Below are 22,071 nucleotides of genomic sequence, written 5' to 3' on the forward strand. Positions count from 1 at the left end.
CTAAAGCTAGAGCTTAGGACAGCTTTATCCTGAAGAGATTTCCACGGTTTTCTGACAACTATGCCATCAATAATAACAACATTAAACTTCCAGTTATATTTTCCTTTCCTGTTAAATTTCCACACATTACCTATACAGTTTAGGAAAATATTACATCCTTTCAAGATACTACTGATCTGTTCTTACCCTGTAGTGATTTCCCTAGAATCTAAGGACTATTTCTTTTGTTGTTGTAACTCCAGTCTGCTATTTATTAGCGGACTTACATTAGTTTATCCTCACTAATATTCTTTAGCTAAGCAGCTAAGCTAATAAAATTAGGCTGTGCTCTTAAACTAATTCCCAAATATTGTAAGAAAAAATCTTTTAGTGCAAGAAAAACACTCCAACATAAGGCACAGCCCTGAATGTATTGCACAATCCAGACTACAGGTCAATAGGAGCTCTATGAGGGTACCTTAGGTCAGTGCTTCCTCACAATGAGTTCACGGGGAGAAAAGAGTTTGAAAAACATTCCAAACTTCTGCAGAGTTCTTCTTGCCTTGCAGACACAGAAGTTACTCCGCAAGGTCCGGAGGGACAGCCTTAGTGAGCCCTGACATTCTATGACAAATTGAACCATGAAGTTCCAGAAAGTAATAAGTTGGGACAGCTAAATGCATGCCAAAAAGAAAACTGCTCCTTGGATTTTTTCAATCAAGTAGCACTATATTTGGACTGGAAACAGCCTGTGGACAAGCAGGAATAACCATTAGAAGGCAAGTGAAAAGTTCCAAGCAGATGATACTACAGTCAAGGAAGAAACAACTTGAGCGTATCTGGGCACGTTTCCATACTGACTCAAGCAACACTTTTTCCCATGACATCAGACTGAAAACAACCAATATATTATAGCCCATATGTTGATTAAAGAAAACCCAAGCAGTGCAGAGACGTGCACCAGCCTACTGAACACGACTGAACAAAAACTGGACTGCTTGCAAGGCATGGAAGTTAATAAAACAAATAAAAAGCCCCAAGTTTCCAGGATAAGAAGCCTGGGTAAGACTTCTCAGCAAGATGAGGTTGTGAATACCGAGGTAAGGCTGAAAGCAAACTGGCTGGATAAAAATTATACAATCTAACTAGATGACAAATACAATAAATGAGCAATGCTTTGAATGCACAGCAGTCATAAGGCTCAGAAAACTGAGAAGTTGGTTACAGATAATCTACTTCGAGAACCTGCTACCTACCTAATGTGATGTGGCGTTTACATGAGAAATTTTGGCTGCAGAATGGTTTGTAATTGGGGTTCAGGAGATTTTTTGGCACATTAAGTGTGTTCTTAGCAAAATAATGCTAAGGATTAACATGCAAAAGAAATATATATATAAATGCTTTCATAAGAATAACGCAGCTTTCATAGAACTGATTTTATTTTAAGAGAAAATAGAATGCTTGCAAGATGCCAACACAGTCTATTGAGAACAGTTACTAAATCATATTATTTAGTAACTAAAAATAGCATGGTACCTTTTGAAATCCCAAGCAAAAACAAAGCCATATTCTGCCTGAAAAAGAGTTACTAGGAGTAACATACTGGTGCTCTTTAGGGAAGAGCTGGGAATTCCACTCTTACTTTAAGATGGCCTAATAACAGTAGTGCTCACTGCATGCAGCTGAATTTACTGAGACATTTGATCAGACCTTAAATGATATAATCTGTTCGTGCTGCATAATAAGAGACCACAGGCTATCTTTGTTCTTTCTCACAGAGTACATGAAGTCATAGTCAGAGGTCTGTCAAATGAAGGGAAATTTGACTAGTAGGATAAATATGCAGGTGGTTACATTCCAGTTGCTTTAGCAAAAGTGATACAAGCTTATAAAGCTCATTAGCCGCGGAATACCATGAAACGAAGCGTCATTTATAGGGGAACTTACGTTTATAGGGGAATTAATGGTCAATAACATTTCTTTTGGTTTAGACAGTACTAAACACATTCACAAAGGTAAGAAATGCCTTGTTTATTAACCAGATTTCTGAAAACAATTCACTTGGAGTTTCTTTTTTTATTTTTTTAATGAATATATGTAAAGGCATGGTTTTCCAGTCTTGTGCATCCATTTTCACTTCTTTATATAGCTCCCAGATGCTTCAGATCAAGGAATGACTGGTGAGCAAACTACATTGTGAGAGTAAAAGATGAAAGACCAAAAAAAGGTTTGATAAAACTCAAGTGCTGTAGCAAAACAAAACAAAAAAAAAGTAGAAGTGTGCTTCCTGTGAGCAGGTGATCCTCCCGAGTCAGCCTCAACAGCAAGCTGTTATCTGACAAAAGAATCCTCAAGGTCCTCAGTTTTAATAATTACCTCCCACATCTTTACAAACCTCATTGTGTCACTGTGCATCTGCCACAGTTACCTGGAACGTTTCCATGTTCCATGCAGTTTCTTAGAAGTTGAATACTACTGCCAACAGGACATTAATGTCTGCATAGGGCATTTGCACTGATCTTTAGTGCTTAAGGCAAAACTTAACAGCTATTTTCGTCACATCTTCCATCTTCCTCCTTGCAAGAAATCACCAAGTTTTTGAGTGAGACATATGGAAGTATGCCCACAATTCTTCTAGTGATATCACCACTTGAACCCTGATCTGTTCTCCAAGGTGGAGAAATTGTGGTCTGGTCTGTTGGTAACAGTTGCCAGTACAGGGAAGCTGCAGGGAAGAAATAAATCTGTTACAGGCACAGAAGTGGTTTTAAATGGGTTCTCCCTGTTCCTCCTCTTTTCACTTCCTCAGCACCCTGCAGGCATAAGAACAATCATGCCAGAAAACGCACAACTTTAGTAATCTTTTTCCACCAGCATTCTCCGGAACATTGGCTTGCTAGAATTCCCATGAAGCAAAGATAATGTCCAGGCAAGCATGGACTTCTTTAATCTAGATGGGGATAATTCCAAAGTCCAGTCAGAGCAAACATTTTGAAAATGGTCCTAGAATGGTATAAATTACAAAAACTTCATTAGCCCAGATGCATCTAACAGCTTTCATCAACAGACTTGCACATGGTTTAAGGTTATTTTGGATGGCGGCAGCACTTAAATTTTCTTCTGACAGAAGTCTAATGCATTTTTAGAAAAAAAAAATAAAAGACTACAATGAATGCATCTTAAAACAGTACTAATTTAATAAATGCATAGTCTAACGATTGTCAAAATATATGGACAAGTATCAGTGAACAGTTTTTTTGAAAGAAGAATCTCATATATTTACAAAGACAAAAACATATATTCTAGGTTCGATTTGAAACCATAGTCATAGAAATTAACTACCTATCATTGTTCCGTGCTCATAAGAAAGTTACACAGGGTATAGAGCACATGAGGCATTGGCACAGGTTGCCCAGAGAGGTGGTGCATGCCTGGAGAGGCTCTGAGCACCTGATCTAGTTGCAAGTAACCCTGTTCATTGCAGAGGAGTTGGGCTAGACGGCCTTTAAGGATTCCCCTTCCAACACAAATGATTCTATTATTCTATGATGAACATCTCTCTACAGTTCTTTAAATTAATTTTAAAAATGTAATTTAAGCTGCTTAACAGGATACTTAACTGCTCTGCTAAAACTACTATGGTGTAACATGCCAGCATTTTTAAATAGAAAATCCAGATATTTCCACATTTAGTCTTAGCATACTCTATTTGCATAATTTATTTTATGATAATATTTACCTTAGTGTATGAAAAGCAACCGAATGGCACTGCAGAATACCATGAACTGCTAGGTAAAGTATAGTTTATTGGACTGAACCAGCTGTTCAACATGTCTTTTCAAAAAACATGTTAAACGCTACATCTTATTTTTCGTGCACCTCAGCAATTCTTCATTTTGGCTGGAAAATCAGAATATGAAATGACTGTTCCTGCAGCATTGTGAGTGTGCTATGGCCAAGAAGTCCTGGAATTGCAATAGTGTATTTTTTGGGGTATATTCAATGTTCAACTAAATCTCAAAATATTTCTTGGCTCTCCTGCCATTAACTGGTCCTTGAACTCACCATTCGTGTTCAGCAGTGGAGGGGCTTGCATTGCCATCTGTTTTGACAAATGTTTTCCGTTGTCTGCATGGCTGACAGAACATTAGGCACATTTAAAAAGAGATTTAAAAAAAAGATGTTCTCCGATTCATTCAGAATTTCTCAGTTACTCAGAAATCCAATCAAACGTAGCTGACTGTGTATCAAACTAATTGTAAATCAGTTTGTAAAGGATTTTAGTTTGTCATAAGCCACTAGTCTTGGCAAAGTCTTCCTAGCTGCATAGCAGTTACTCTGAGCATCTGTCTGCTCTTCATTCCTTCTGTCAAAAAAATGTATATATAAGTGGAAAATCATAGCTAGAGGCATTCTGCATAAAATTGTCTCACATGCTGATTCAAAAGGAGGTACAAGTTATAACCATGTACACTGAGAAGAGCATTTATGCAAAGTCAGACTTTTTTAAGTTATTAAAACTAGCAACACATAAATAGCTTTAAGAATAGGGCTCTATCTTTCTTATAAGAAAGCTGAAGAAAGACAGATTGTTTCAAATTGTTAGTTTCAGGTGTGACTTAAATAGCTCTGGCATAGCGATAGGAAAAATGACATCTCAGAATTTTTGTATTCAATGCCATTAAGTTCTTATTTAGCCTGCAAGAAATTTTGATAATAACATTAATTTTTAATAAGTTCCATAGCATAAGAGCATGAAGCAAATGTTTCCTCAAATCAGAATCCTCATTTCAGAGTATCTTCCTAAAGCAATGTCTAACACTATAGCTCTCCAGCAGAAAAGCTAGCACGAGTCAGCTACACTTCATTTGTTTTTTAAATGAAGCCAGTCTCTGGCACGTAGACCTGGGTATCTGCTGGGTACTCTCGTTAGCAGGAGAAAGCCCAATCTCATTTCAGAAGCAATCATCTGCATAGCCCTCAGGATCTCAAGACCACATTAGATTGGTGTTAACAGATGATCTATGTGCTGTGCAAGTTCCTCTGGAACTGAGCCAATTGCCTGCATGACACAGGAAGAAAGTATTTTTTTCCACTCCTTTTCCATATAGAATTAGTCACTTATATCACGATGATCTTTTCTCCACTCAAGCAGTAGCTAGAAATTGATTATAAGCAGAAGTTCCTTGTGCCTTCTTTAAGTGTAAAACTCTTCAACATAGCACACATCAGCTTCTGGAGCAGCTACTTCATTAGCCTCTAGAAGGTAGAGTCAGGCTTATTCCCAAATTTGAAATGAAAAAAAAAGCACTACTGACTGACCAGAATCATGAAGATTTCTCACCTTCCTCTGTAATATGCCTTGTATCCTCAGTTTAACAAAACCTGAGTTTTTGAAGCCAGCCTGATGGCAAAATAAACCCCAGTGTCCTAAAGTGTGATTTTACTCAAAAATAAGCATGTAAAAAAGCTTTAATTCTGCCCACATTTCTTTATTATAAAGCATGACCTGAAGGTATTTCTTAACTTCATATAAAAAAAATCAAGTTTAGACACTGAAAGTATCAACTCTGATCCATTCTGGTTAACACAGTCATCAGTAATAAGAATTCAGTGACATGTAGGCGTGCCTTAGAAGCAGACAGTTGGAATTTAGTTAGACTAGATACCTTTTGTTTTTTAACTTTGCAGGTCTAGTAGAAGGAAACAAAACAGTGTTAATATTTATTACTAAGCAGATGTAAAGATCAGTTCTATCAGGTATTAACACTTTAATTCCCAGTGCACTACATGATGTTATGATGCGGAATATCGATAACCAAAAATCATAAAACCAGGACATATGGAGAACAAAAAGAGAAGGATCAAATGCTAGGAACTCTTTCTGTATGCACAAGTACAAGGCGCACAGAGGGGACAGAGCACAGACCTACAGACAGTGCTACTTACTGCCCAGATTGCACTCTGCATAATAAAGTCATCCCCATTGCTATGCCTGGTGCTAGCTGCTTAGAGAAAATACAAAGAGCAGAGACAGCTGAAGGAAATAGTGCCCACTTACACAGTAGTAACAGAATTAGTTTGTAGCAGCAGTGGGTACCACCATCACTACTGGGAACAACAGCCCCAGAAGGCAAGTAGCATTCACTTCTCTCGCTCCTGCAGCAGCCTCTCCCCCAGTCCCGATTTTTTCATATGCCACCTATCACACCCAAACACAAGCAGTGTCTCCCTAGCTATACTTGCCAGGCCAACACAGCACATCCATGTCACTCTGCTATGGCCCTGCTCTCTTGGCCAAGACTGCTACCACCACCAAGTGCAGCACTAAGAGAAGACTGGTAGCCTTTTCCTCCTGAGATGCCAATGGCTCTAGTGAATCTCTATCCAACAGCAGTTACCTGAAAACGGTTGCCTTGTATCTCAGCTAGAAAATTTCACACAGAACTGAGAGCTGACATCATTGCATTTAACTTAGAATGGCTGGATGGCACCAGCAATAAATGAACAATATCTATGTGTGACCAAGTAGAACATAAGTAAAAACTGGACTTGGTTGTTCAATTTGTTTAACTGAAAAATGTGAATGATCATTCTAAAAATTACACTGTTGGATTTCTCAGAAATGCACTTTCTTTGGTAAGAAATGCTGCTAAGGATCAGTGACTGCCTGGGGTGATACAGGATTTGTCTTCCAGATTTCAGATTTTTCTTGTACTTATTAGATCCCAATTAGTTCTCATTTCATTTTATATCCATCTGCTTTGCTAATCGGTCTCTTGAAACTCTAAAGAAAATCAGCTTCAGCTTTTATCCTACTTTTCCCCCTATATTTGGTAATTTACTATTTCACTGTCTCTCTTCTTTACAATCCAGTCCCATCTTAGTCACTGCATCCTTTAATCTCTTAAAACTACATGCTTGTTTAGATTATGTCTTTATAACCAAAAACCTCTGCATCTTCTCCTTGAAAGGAAAGAACAAAGAAACACTGTTGCATGCCAATACCAACAAATTGCTATTAGCCTCATTTTATTTTTTTCTGGAGCTAAGATGGATGAGATATTTTTGGTATAGGGAAAATGTACATTTAACTAAATAAATGTACAAGCACTGCCACAGAATGCTTTTAGGCAGATAATATATGCAGACATTGATGTAAAATCACTGAACATCACCATCTGAGTTACTTTCATTGTAAGAAAGACAGCAATCTTTTAGCAGTAAAAAAGCATTTGGGGGGAAAAAAAAACCCCCACAACTCTTCTTCAGAAGTCTAGTGTGATGTCCTAGAGTTTCTTAAGTTTTCCATAGGACTTTATTTCTGCGTGGCCTTGGTATCACGGAAAAAGAGACATAAGCAAGCTTTAAAAAGTTGGTTTTAATTGGCCTGTGCACTAGACTTCATCATGCTCAAGTGCTAACTTCAGTGTCATAAGTATAAGATTCTGCCTACATGCAGCACTGTGCAAAATTTGGTCCACTACTGCTCTTGAGATATATATGGAAACTAGATACGCATCTATGTAACTGGAGATTGCTTTCAACACTCTTATGCTATGGCTTCACATACAGTCTTTCTCCTTATTCATCACAGTCTCAAAACTCCCTAGCAATGTTATTTACTATCTGCTATTCTCTGGCCTTTTTGAGCTCACCTGTCATACTTCCACAGAGACAATCCAAGTAAAATTTCAGGAACCATTTTTGAAGCTTATGAATCATTTTACTGTTCCTATACTAAATAGGTCTGCCTAAATATTTTCTCTAACAGCAATAAATTCAGTCTTCCTATTTTAAGAACAAGAATTTCCAGCCTCTTATTGGAATCATGAGAATCATGGAAGCTTGATAAGGTTGCCAATTATGATAAATTAAATAAGAGTAAAAAAAAAATTAAAATAAAAAACTAGTAAAGAAAACTACAATTAATTCTGAGTTTTAAGATGAGCTTTTGCAATTTCTGTGGAAAACATATACCAGACACAATCAGCCTTGCATAACTCAAATCACAAGATGTGTTTCTAAAATATTTGACTTACCCAACTTTGAACTGAATAATGGATTTAATTTATCGGAATAAAAAAAGAAAAGATGAAGACTAATTGGGCTTCTGAAGTTCCAAGTAGATGAATCACATTGTCACATACAACGTGAATTGTACAATAGGATTTTTTTCTGCATGTCATTCCTATGTGATGGTGGTGAGACACTGGAACACCTTGCCCGGTGAGGTTGTGAAGAATTCCAGGCCAGGTTGGATGGGGATTTGAGAAACCTGGTCTAGTGGGAGGTGTCCCTGCCCATAGCAGGGGGGCTGGAATTAGGTGATATTAAAGGTCTCTTCCAACCCAAACCATTCTGTGATTCTGTTCTATGATTCAATGACTTGTGTCACATGCAACAGTCATCATATACATATATAAGTCAAGTGCTAGACATACAATTAGATTAAAAACTGTTTCAAAACCATTTCAGCCTTGAAATTTAGTCGCAAGTTAGCACCCACTTTTTACAGATTAGTCCATCTCTTGCTGATCGTAACTGAATCAAAATCAGAACAACCATGTTTCATATATTTTTCACATTGTTTAGGCACCTCCCTATACTATAATCGGAGCCACGCATCATAGATACCAAAAGTCTGTCTGAAGCATATCCTTAACCTGTCAGTCACTTAACAGTGCACAACAGAAATATGTTGATATGTCCAGGTGCATCACTTGTTTCTGGGTCATCCCACATGCAGAAAGAATTTTAAGATGTTGTCTCAAAAGGCGGTGACAACTCTTGTTGAATCATACAACAATATCATAAACAGATTGCTGAAACACCAAAATTCTACTTCTAATGCTAACTGACAAGAACAACAACATACAAAGCTGCTTTAAGCAGCTGCTCAGCATCACTGCAGAAGCCAGTGAAAGTAAGGTACTACTCACTTGAGGCTTCTTAGATCATTTGATCAGGTTGACTCTCACGTTGCCAGTTCTTGTATGAGGAAGGCAAGGGCACTTATTGGTTTGTTCTTGTCGATTTGTTCTTGAATACCAGAAGGCTTTGATATAACACCTAGATAAGATTAGCTTCATGAAATTAAGTAAATCTGGACATTATTTCACAGAATCACAGAATTGTAGGGGTTGGAAGGGACCTCCAGGGATCATCGAGTCCAACCCCCCAATTATTTATGATTTTACTGTGGTCAAGTGCCATTTTCCTCCAGAAGCACTTTATCTAAAAGTGCAACAAATGTCATCCCATTTGTTCAGATCAAACTTCCACTGCAGCAGCACAAAGCATCCCTTTTTAAAGAAAGTCATTGGAGTTTTCATATATAACTTCTCTCATTAGTTTTAATTTAATTCCTAGATTACATAGTAATTCCCTAAGTGTATATCCTAGTTAAATATTATAAATAAGATCTTATGGGAAACAACCATTTAATAAAAAAAAAAAAAAAAGTTATTTTCTCATTAACTGTACATTGGGAGATCAGTTTTCTTTCTGAAATGTAACTCTGCACATGTTTGTCTTTCATTTGTCCTCACTAACAAAACATGAGAAAAGAAACAAACTAGAAAAGCTAAAGAGGAAAAAACAAATAACTCATTTTCTGTATTCATATTATCAGATTAAACAAGTTTCTTTATAAAAAGGTGAACGACAGCCCAGGGTACACGCCTAGCCTAGAATTTAAAATATTCAAGATTAGTATTTTAAAACTTGAGACAACCTTAAGCAGGAATAATTCAAGTTTCTCCTATCATAATTGACAGATATTAGGCCCTGAAGACTTTTGTATTATACTAAGTGATTATTTTAAATACTTAAAAGGAAAAGTCCTGCACGTGCACTCTCTTTGAGGAACCATTCCTTCACCTCCACAAGAAGAGACTCTGCTCATAGGAATTACAGCAAAAGCAGCCAAATGATTTGTGGGTTTACATTTTATTTAAAAAGGTGATCGTTTAGCCAGTAAACGTGTATCAAAGGGAAGAGTGAAGCCCAGTGATATTAACTATTAAACATTTGAAGAATAAAACTAAGAAATATTCTGATTTGATTTAGTCCGTATGACATTTTTATGTCCACTTCAAACTAACAGGTCATAAATATCCAGATCAATGTAAACAAGGGAATTGAGCTAAGAAGTCTTGTTCAAAGTAATAAAACTTCTACTCACACTCAGGATGTGCATCAAGACTTCGTAACTTGGCAGCCCTGAGCAAGTACTCTGAGAATCAGCCATCCAATGGCACAGAACAGAATCAGTCAGCATCTGTTAACAAAATCCTTGCACAGCTATGGAAAAACCAATTACCATCTGCATTTTTCCCCCCAGAGAAAGCTGGCTATGTATGGGAAAAAACAACAGACAACAAATTGCATGTGGTATGGACTTCAAGTTTTTCCTTTTGCCTTCTACGCTGAAGAGACTCTTTGCAACCAAAGTTCTTTCACAGACTTTGACTTCCTAAAAGAGCCACAGGAGAATCTGGTCATCCAAACATCTCTTCCAAAGGCAGTCTTGTTTTACTCTGAAATATTCTTAAATGTCAAGATTAGCAGATAACAAGCACATATGTCAGGAAAGACATGCTTTTATTCAGGAGAAGATATTGGATATCAATTTTAAATTTAGATATTTTCAGTTTCAGATGTTCTCATTTACCTCTGATTACCTACCTATTCTACCACAGCATATCAAAGCGATATGTGGTACAAAGCAGAATAGAATACTAAACAAAAAAAAAGAATATGATTCTTGGTATATTATTTAATTGTGCAGTATTTATTAGAATTTACAAAGACAGTATACCAGCATTTAACTCCATATACTAATAAACAGAATTAACTAAATATTATAGCTGCATGTTGTTACACAGATACAGTAACTTTTAAATACCTACCGTCAAGTAAGAATTCATTAGTGATAGACAACCTTCAAGTAACAGCAAGTCTTATTTTGAACTAGCCTGAAAACAAAGTTGTTCGAGTTTCTCTTGTATCTCTCCTACGCCAAAGGAACAGTCCTGAGGTATGTTACTCTAATTGCAGAACTGAATAGGAAAGCCCCACTGTTTTCAGTGGTGCATCCAATTTGTTTTAAATACTTTTTTTTTTTTTAATTCAAAAACTAATTTTTAGATTTTTGTAAAACTTAAAAATTTTCCTGAAGGTCTCTAGCAACTTATACAAGTACTAGTATAATATATGTATGTATATACACACAATCATTTTAACACAGTGATAGATCAGCACTAATTCAAAGATAAATAAAGAAGAAACTGATACAAGAGGTTGCAATGACTAGCTGAATCAACAATATGACTAATGGTATGAATTTCAGCTGACAGCACATCTTTGTGTAAGACCACGACAAAGTTAACTGGTCAGAGAAGAATGATGACTTAAGAGATACTTTCCAAAGCACAAAGTAAATGCAAGCAGATAGTATCTTCAGTGCACATGAAAACAGCGTTGGTTGTCAAGGCCTACAGTATTCACTGCCCACATACCAAGATATGGCTGTGTATTTTTCATTAGTACATCTTTCCACTGTTTCAGAATGTTACATGCCAATTATAGTTGTATTTAGCCGTGGTCATTTATTTCAGCAAGTATAATAATGTCAAACACTTTTTAAAGGAACACAGGCAGATGTGGCTAGAAGCAGTGTCTGATTTTAGCTACAAAACTGCTAAAACTAATCAACACTCATATCTTGCTTCTCCTCTATGCCATGTACCATAACAGGTCCCTAAGTAGTGTACTGTGTTTACCAAATAAAATTTATGTTATTTCAGTCCTACTTGTAATCATTCTGAAAGTTTAATTACTGTTGCCACTTACATATTTTTTTTGCTCTGTAGTGTTAAATAATAAATAAAATTGATTTGCTTTGGACAATTCCTGGGGCTAGCAAGTTCTAGAAGGCTGGTGGATCTCTATTAATTTGTTGTTCATTTCACTGCCCAGGAACTATGCTGGGTTTTGGATTATGGAGGCTTTAAAGGCAAACCCCTTTGATGTCTTTGATGTAGGGGGGATTATACAGTGTTAATTACTTGGAAATTAATTACTATTTCTGATAATGCAGACAGGAGCAGAATACACTGACTTTCTCATCTATATTTTTGTTATGGGGACAGAAAGTGATGAAAAATGATCTCTTACGACATTAAACCCAATCTCTGCTGCCACAGGAACCATTTTATCTAATCTTTCACAAACTCTAGCAGAGAAGTACCTTGCCTTCTTGCCACCTTTCAGTCAAATGAATATCTGCTTCAGAATCTCTGCTTTAAAAATTAAAAGCCTCTTCCACTTTGCAATCTAAAATAGCTTTAAGTGACCATGAATTCATTGTGTCAGCTTTATCACATAGCTTAAATTACCTTATCATTATTCATTTTCAATGTATTATTAAAGAACACGTTACCCCTCTCCTATTTAGCTAGTATAACAAAAAAAAAAAAGCATTCTCTTTGACGAGTAGAAGCCATGGCTGCAACTATTTCTACTGCTGTTCATAGGCATTCCAACAGAGAATTACTTAGAACCAAGTGATGAGCTCATTTTAAGGGCTGTTTTCAACCAGATTTTCTCTTCCAGATGGCATATGAATTAGAACCTTCTATCATGGACTTAACAAGTAGTGGGTTGCTGTTAATTGTCATTTCCAGGTTTTAATGTTGTTCATGAGCCCCTAATAAATCTGTTGTTCCTCTTACTCAAAAATTAGATAATTAATTCTAATTTTTAAAAGAGTACAATTCACGCCCTACTTTCTGCTTCATTATATTCCTGCCTTGACTTTTGGCTGTATATTTCTTACATAATAAGCAGTAGATCAAAACTTCATGTTTGTTGAGATTTTCTTCATATCTTTTTCAGGTTAAGTTTCTTGAGGGAATTCACAGCATAGATCAAGCACCTACCCAAATTCCTACTCTGGTGAATAGTCCCTAAACAGAAAACACACCATATACCATGCATTTACATACCATATGAACACTTAGTATTTTTAATATTTCAGTTGCCTGACAATTGCAGGCCTTCAGGCAAAGCCCTGAAGAATAAACTACACGAGACCAGTTGTCAGGTATGTATAAAGCAGACAGAAGCTGGGTCTTTCAGAATTGCCTTATGAAAGCTTAGGGTACATAAAGCCACAAATATCTTGTTTCTGGCATCTCAGATGACAGCAGAGCATCAAGGCCAAGACTGCTCTGCCATTAGCAAGACCTATCAACAGACACATTCCTCCCAGGACGCAGGCATACTTTGGGTTTTTTTGCGTGATTAATGCTATGGTAGCTACGCATTGTAAAGTGTAGACATAAAAAAAGTACTAAAACCAAAGCCTTAGGAGGGGAAATGTGCAGATGTTCAATCATCCCTGCAGCAGGGATTTGTAAGAAGAGACCAAGGTCATACTGCATAACAACAAAAACCACTTGGCCAGTCCATCTACAGATGAGATCTCCAAAGAAGTTACTTTAACCTAAGGCCAAATTCACAGCTGTAAGACATATAAATGCCCTGGGAGGAAAAATTCCTCCCTCAGCCCCCAAGGTATTTTCCAGCACAAAGCCCAGCTGATAGGTCTGGGAATAATTCAGAATTATATATTATTCTAAATCCTGCATTTTAATAGTTTATTGAAAACCAGATCTGATGGAAACTTATCAGAGAGGTCAAAAAACAGAACTGTTGTATGCATGCTTCCCCTGTACACATCAAGAAATAAAAACCCAAACAAAAAAAGTCTATTTGCACTCGTAATAAGCACTAGTCACAGGCTCTGTACAACAGATTCAAATTCACTAGACAACATTAGGCTCTTACAAATACTCCTTCAAGAGAACATGCACTATGGAATTGAATACATAAACTCGGTAGGAGCTCTCTAAGCCCCTAAATGCAAACTAAATCTCTCAAAGCACTAACTTTCTATTAAATATGCATACAAATTTAATACACAATAACCTTGCATGCTAAAGAGAAAGAAAATCCACAGAGTTACTTCTCAGGCTATCTTCCTGTTTGTTTCAGGACTACTGGAATACCATCTGCTTTGCTTTTAGAAATCTCTTCTCCTCTGCCACCACGCACCAACACAAAAACAAAACAGAACTAGGTATATGTTGTATACTAAGATGTACACACAGTACATTCATTTGGAAGCTCATGAGGCTCCTGAGCTTGCCACACAAACAGCTATTTTTCATCTGTTTTCTTGAGTAAATAATTCAAGGAAAAAAATAATGTTGTGTTCTTTCAGTACTTTGGAATGTGTGTTGGGGCAAGAAGGTATTATGTTGGATTTACTGTGCTTTTTGATATTTCTGTCTCAGTTACTCAAGATCAAAGCCAAACTCCCCCTCACAGGGTGGGGAGGTGGGAAAATCACCTTAACATAGGGTTATAAAGTATAAACAGTATTTACCTTTGGAGAGCATAACATCCTGCTATCATTGAAATAAACAATTGCTAAACAGTACAGAATACTAACAAATTTCAGTTGATTAAATCAGCTGCCTTGACTTTAGTTTCCATACACCGGATGACTTTATAGTCTAACCAAGTATTATTGTTGGCCCTGAGTTGCAGCATTTTGTTCTAGATGTGCATCTGGTCTCCAGGATATTTTTAAACAACTTCATGCAGCACTACATAGTGCTGATCCCAGCATATTTTCTATGGTCATCTATATTGATTTGAACAGATGTCTATTCCCACAGTAGATGTTACTGAGGAGAAAAAGTTGTGAACATACCATGAGTGGCCCTAAGTTTTCAAATGGAATACAGTAGTTCATTTTTTTCTTTATTTCCTGCGTGAAATATTAATATTATAGTAATTAATGCAGCACCTCCAAAACATGTTATTTATATTAATTACAAATTAAAAACTGATGGATTATTCAGGGTTAACCCCTCTATAACTAGTTTAGTTTCTACTTTATTGGCTGTCTCTGCAAAAGTGTATTTTCATTAGGAGATCATCTCTCCAACCATTCTGCTGGGAAAGACAACTCTTTCAAGAATCTTGTTTGTAGACACTGAGTCAGCTTACCAGACAAATTAGTCTTTCAGAATCTTTTGGAGACTGGGGAAAGCACTGTGCTTTCTGTTAGACAACAAAGGCAGATATTTTAGTCAATTTCTTGATGGTTTTATCATTTAACTCCTCTTTTACAGACTTAATTATGACTCAGTACTTCTGATATGAGTAGTCCCTCTGTGTGCAACAAATGATTTAAGCCCTTAGCAGCTGGGAGTTTCCAGGTTTCCAGGTTTCACCTGCTCAAACCCCTAAGATGTTCACGCACGTAGCTTCAGCTGCTCTTCCAAAAACTCCCATCAAGCTTTCAGAATAGATATAGCAGCGGATCTGCAGTGTTTTTTTTTTTCCTGCAAATTTTAAGTTTTGTCTCAGTAACTGCAGTGAAGCTTCTTTGAAATCTGACCCTGGAATTACTGTTTGCCACTGACTCTCAAACATTTGGACTGCTCATGTAATTTAAATTTCATATAGCCCAAGTAATTCTGTTTTCAAAGGAAAGTAGAGCTGAAGGGTAAAACAAATCAAGCTATGAATCCTCATGCCCTTCTTTCAAGGGAGTAGCTAACAACTTTCTTTGGGAAGACTGGAAAGAGATCAAGTATGAAGGTATGATTAAGAGAAGAAAAGTCTTCAACACTAATTATATCTTCCATGCTTTTGGCTAGAATCCATAACCCTGCTTCCGGGAGTAACCTAGTGACTTTGCAGTTGCCTAATCACACTTATAGAGTCAAAGGGACAGATGGATGCTATCAATTTGGCATTTCTTAAGCTCAGAAAGAGAGAAATGGGATTAGCAAACTGTCTCTAATTCTGTTAGAATATAATTAAAAGCAAATTTAAAGCAAAATGCAGCGTTAGAATAAAGTCTTCCAAAAATAAAACTACTCAGGTTTCCAAATTTTCTGGTATTAGTGACCTGTATAACCAAGATGTTATAATTGCAATATAATCAAAAGAGTAAGGCAAAAGCAAACAAGGATTGCAAAAGAGAGTAAGTAGAAGAGCTTACCCTTGGGTTGAGCTCACTAGAAGATACCAAAAGAGGAGGATCTCCAGAAGAGATCCTTCCCCTCTGGTAGCCAGCTCTTAAATAGGTCCAGGAGGGGTGGAGCCTGGCTCCACCCCTTCCGGCAGCACAGGTGAATTGCCTTCACCTGTGCTCCTCTGGCTGACTCAAGGCTCACCTCAGGTGATTAATCAGAGGTTCAGGCCGTGACTCAGCAGTTCCCATACAGTGACCATACAAAGATTCTATTTTTTCCTGGCTCTTCATCATCACTGTTTCCAGCACCACCACAGCTTCACAAAAGCCTTCAAAAACACAGGAAATTAGAATAAAGCAATGAATTCCAGCACAGTATAAAGTACTGTGCTCAACATGCTCTCATTTGCTAACGGTCTACTGTTTTTCAAAACTAGTTAGCCCTCTTTGTCTTCTGCTTTTTCGTCTGATACAGGCAGAACCGCAGACATCTGTCCCAGCAGTAGAGTTAAGTTCTCCAACACAAGAATCCGTGGTGCATTAACAAGGTTCTGCTTTGTCTGACTGGGGAAAGTTTCATGCCCTGACAATACTTCTCATGTTTTCAGCCAAATTAAAAGGATAAATCTTTGTTTAGGGTATGAAAACTTTAGTCAGCAGAGTGAAAATACAGAGGCAAAGGGGAATAAATTGTGATGCTTTCAGAGCTGCAGTATTATAGGTGCTTCTGAATAAAAGCAAGCATCTAGGAAAGAGCTATTACACTTACAGCCACACACAGGTGCACCACAGCTTCCAGGCCATCTTTACAGCAATGTCGCCTGCCTTTCAGGGTTTGTCACAGCACAATAAAGTCCACAGCCCTCCTAAGGCTCACATGTGCTGCTGCAGGTTTGTAGTTCCACCTCTACACCACCTCAGCATAGGAATAATTGGACAGTAGAGCAGAGGGAAAGGGAACTGAAAGCATTCCTATGATTCCAACTGTAAGAGTGGTTCTGATAAAACATCCATGTAGCTGCTGTAATTTGTAATAAGAAATATTTTGTTCCACTAAAGTCAGAAAGGCCTGATATAATTTGTGATAAGTATATTAATTGGAATTATGTTTTTATGTTTGTTTGGGTGTTATTTTTTTTTTTTCCCTGCAAAGATCATGAGTAAAGGGAATTAGACCAAATAGCATTTGAAGTCTGCTGTTTTCTCACTTACTGGCTTATATATGTGATCCATAGCGTGTTAAACAAGAGCTAAGCAAATATAGAGCTTTCCAGTTTACTAGTAGTTATCAGATCTGTGTATATGAATATAAATCTAAAATTTAATGGTTGCTTCTTGATGCATTTCTATTCACGCTCTCAAGAGCCCTTTTCACAACTCTCATTAAACTATGTACTAATTCAAATTAAATCCTAGGATAACTTTTGTCATTTTATTTCTCATCCATTTAAATGATTTATCTACAGTAGGCATGAATCCAAAGGATATGATCTACAATGGTTATTTAATACAATTTCTGACAAAGCAGTAAATAGTCAGCATGGCCAAAGTAATGGTCATCTTGAGCTAAGTGACTAGGGTTGGGCTTCCCCCTTCACGTAGACAGCCAAAAATACAGTTTGTTGCAATAGAATTGAAGAGATTTACAAGTGGAATTTCCTTTTGTATTTCCCAATTTCTTTACAAGAGAATTTATTCGTTGTTTCTGAACTACATTCTACATTTTGGCATAACTTAATGCAGCGTGAGTAGACTAATTAGAAGTGATGTAAATAGTCCTATGAGGAAATAATTTAACTGACAAGTAGTGCCTGGATGTGAGCAAAGCTCTTCATTTCCTGACTTGAAAGGAAAGGTTTAAATTGGAAATAACTGGAAAAACGTATACTGAGAGGATGAACAGCCAGAAGACTCATAACTAGCACAAATAACAAGACATAGGCAATAGTTGGCATGTGCTATTATTTGTCTATATGTACTGATTACCTTTAACACAACACAGCGCCAGTCTTCTTGCACAAGGACAGCTGCACATGCTGGTATCTTGGAGACACCTAGGCAGTAGCAGTGCTACTTAAAAGTAGGATTCTAATTAAATCATATATATTGTGTGCTCTTGAATAAGAAAATGGATAGTTATTTCTGCAGAGCAATACCAGTGGAACAATACAGTTTAAACTAAAGCCTTCTAATCAAGTTTTAGAAAAATTCTCGGAAAAGTGAGGGATTACATTTTACAACTTATACTTCAAGCAACAAGTGAAAATACTACCAGTTACTGGGAGCTCTCACACTACTTAAAGCAAAATGCAGAGAAGCCATTCTCATTTAGGCTGACATACAAGTTTTTTTTTCTGATTGAGCAATATCTTGTCTCCCTCTGTGTATCTATCAGCCCAGTTGGAAAATGTAATAACAAGGTAAAAAAAAAAAAAAAAAAAAAGCAATAATAAAAACAAAGCAAGAGACAGTTTTTCAGGAAGCTCCAGATGTTCTAAATAAACTGCTCTTCTCCTTGATAAAGACCTTGCAAGCCTTAGCTAAATAAGAACTTAAACAGAAATATGAAGTTCTGCAGAATTGCATTTTGCAGCGATTAGAAGGCACCATGCCTCTGTGAAAACTGGAACATTAGGTTCTTCTATCCCTTGTAAAGGCAATTACAATGGAACTGTACTGATGCAACCTTAAGATTAGAGGATCATATATTTTATGATTCTGTTTATACAGTAAGATACTGTGTGGTTTACCTTGGCTAGGCAGAGTGAACACTGGACTGCTTCTTATTATATGAAATTCAATCTTTTCCACTGTTACCATGTCCTTTTCTGGCCTCTAACTGTCATTGTTGAAGGGCTTTTTATCTTTATCTATTAAGATCACAACATTTTATTGAAATATATTTATATTTATATTTGCATTTATGCATACAAAATAATCAAAGCTGAACCTGAGCGCACAAGAAGTTACACAAGTAAAACTGACCTTATTTCAAGGCAACTTGAGTGTGAGCTGCAGCTGAACACGCATTTGTTTTCTACACAAACAGATAAGATGAAAGCATGGGGTAAACTATAGAAGTGATCACGCAGCAAAAGACTGATATCGTAATGGATACGCAGCTAAATCTGTGTAGAAATCTGCTACCCTGCTGCACTATAGTGTTCTACTTTACAGCAGCAGCTTACTTTTTAATTAAAGGTTTGTAACAAGCATCTGCAGCGCATACTGCCAATTACTCCACCTCAGCAAGAGGGCAGCAAAACATTTGCCTGACTTTTTATTGACTCAAATCACCCCATTAAGAAGTCACTGCAGCAGCTGACATCAGTGCAGCCCCAGTAGCTGGATCTGCAGAAGTTGTTTCTGATGTGTAAAGAAAATGTTTGTGAACACTTGACTGCTGGGAAAGTACTATCCTACCACTTGATAAACAACTGAGCAATGCTTTGCTACAGGCAAATAAAGGTTCCCAGGCCATGCATAAATATTTCTTGCTGCCTGCCCTAGATTTGAGATTCAGAATACAAAAGTAAGGTCTCATGCCTATTTGACTATTAAATAGAAACAAACAAACAAACAAAAAAAAAAAAAACACTAAAAAAAAACCTGACTAGAAGCTTACTTGAAATGCAGACATTTTTCTAGAAGCATCTCATTTTAACTATAATATAGGCAGCAAATCTGGATCTTCCTATTTGCTTCTACAAGCTTCTGCCATTCTGCCAACTCAGTCACATCTAACATGCCACAGAGACCTGATTCCTTTACCTCAGAATTTGAATATAAAATACAGCCTTTTGCAGTAGAATCTCTTACAACAAATGACAGGCACCTGGGTGAAATATCATACTGTGCTTCATTTCAGGTTGAGCTTTATCCTCTGCTGTCTCCAAGGGACTTCTAGAAGCATCACACACACACCTTGTACTTGTAGTTACCATTCCTCCAAGCATGCTGCTGGGGCAGTTGAGGGTTCTCTCATCACCTCAGCAGTAAATAAGAAAGTAAATAAAAATCCAGTGAAACTTTTTTTTGTAATGCCTTTTCTTTGTAGAAACTGCAGCCACAGGGTACACTGTAAGAATTAGTTCTGCTTGAAATAATTTCTCAAGTTATTGTCTGCTCTTTGCTATGTAGGCAGAGTACCCCACGTGCTCTTGTTTCCTATTACTGGGAACCTGACTATAGCCTATACAGACCTGAGCAGATTTCAAATTCAACATAACAGCAAGAGATAAGAGGCGTTCTCTTTAAAAATCTCACTTAGATTATCAGATTCGCAGCTGAAATAACAGAACACAATTGCTTGCTTATGGGCATGGAGAATGTTTAACACATACTACAAATGGTATTGCTAAGTAGCAAGTGACACAAAAACGAGAGAACCAAAAGTTATTCATACCGACACGGTCTCGAACAGCGCCGGTCCCACAAACCCAGCGCATGTCTTCTCACTGCCGGCACCGGGAACCCTACTTGCTCCCGGCTGCAGCGCCACGTCACGTTGCCACCTAGCGGGCACCGGTACTGATACTCTCAACCTTTAGTCAGAGGGGCACAAATAGTTTTAGGGAGTTTTTTTTATTAAACTCACTATTTTTATTTCAATCCCCAGCTATAGCACTGTGAGTGAATGCCAAAAACACCCACACCAGCAGCTTTATCCTGGATTGTGAGTGTATCTGGAAATAACGATTTCTTCTCACAAAATCAAAAATCTGTAACACCAGAACAGGAAAGCCAGTAGCTAGATTTCTGCTTATTAGAATTATTTCTTTATTTATTTTGCTGTACTGCATCACTAAAGCAACTCCTCCATTCTAAAGCAACACGAAGCCACTCATAAATAAAACACATCAAAGGGCATTTCACCAGTTGGGAAAACCCCTGAAAGTTTTAGCACAGTTCCTTGCAGCAACCAAGCAGACTTCATGAGAGAGATCTAAGAAAGACACATGGTACATGCCAAGATTAAAGTGCATGGAGATAAGCAGATACTGCTTGCACTGACACTGATTTTTGCCTTCAGCCAAGACACTTAGTCCTTCCTTTTGCAACAAGATGTGATATAATTTAAAAATGGAAACACTGTTGGAAAAAACAGTGAATGTTAATTTGAGAAAAGCCACCTCTGATGTGTATATAAGCTTCCAGCTTAAGAATGACATCTGGCCAAACATGACAACCTGAACTTGGATCTGTATCTCAGCAGTTGTCTGATGCTTCTGTTTTTCTCATGAAGAAAAGTAAGTTCTCAGTAAGTTCAGTCATTTACTTGGTGTTTTCCATTTCTGTTCTGCCTCTTTTTCACTAACTTAAAGTGAAAATACAATAAGAAAATTATTCATTAAGACTACCAATAAAGTTTTTATTTTGAAATAGCCAGAATCCAATACAGCTCTTAGAGCATCATAAGATTGTTTCATACTCCCTCACATTTTTATGTTCCAAAGTTGCCTGCTCCCAACCCATTGTGATGGCGTGGTTGGACAGCTGCAGCCAGGCAATTGCCAGTTCAGGTGCCAAGAAGTGGCACTTTAAGACAGAAAGCCAGCTGTGAGCACAGAGTTGCGCAAGTGCTCATTGGAAAGAATGAAATCATAGGCCTGAACCCTACTTCACCCACTCAGTTTTAAAGGAATTGGCCTAAAAGAATTGGTGGTTTTGACCTCAGCTTCACAAGCTAAAAGTTACATCATCTTGAACAGAGACTTTGATGTCAGTAAAGTCATGCCTAATTTGCTCCATGAGAACCGAAATTAAAGCCTAGCCCAAGGGTAAACACAGATTACCCAGGCTAATGGTCCCCTCTGCAAGTTTGTAGCTGCACCACAGTGACTTTTTTCTCCTTTTATAACCAGCTCCTATGATTTGAAGCTTGTCACCGATCCCTTCTAAACACAGTGTAGACAAGATTCTCAGGCTCATAGTTAATCATGGGACTTCACTTTGTGAAGGGAACATTTCTCCCAGCCTTCTCATATGTTAGCATTTATCTGTATTCTCTTCTAATTAAGGGCAACTACAGC

General features: G+C 37.3%; 1 protein-coding gene across 1 annotated transcript in view; it reads left to right on the forward strand.

The window, feature by feature from the left end:
* The first annotated feature begins 896 nt into the window (after positions 1 to 896).
* Positions 897 to 22,071, forward strand: part of PDE5A (phosphodiesterase 5A) — a 133,369-nt gene continuing 112,194 nt past the window's right edge. The window contains exon 1 of the mRNA XM_042871452.1: positions 897 to 1,079. The gene's annotated coding sequence lies outside the window, so the exon portion shown is untranslated. The remainder of the gene's footprint in view (positions 1,080 to 22,071) is intronic.

Source organism: Lagopus leucura, unplaced genomic scaffold (assembly GCF_019238085.1).
Source record: "Lagopus leucura isolate 7727_CA_CO unplaced genomic scaffold, USGS_WTPT01 Super-Scaffold_100004, whole genome shotgun sequence".
Lineage (NCBI taxonomy): Eukaryota > Metazoa > Chordata > Aves > Galliformes > Phasianidae > Lagopus > Lagopus leucura.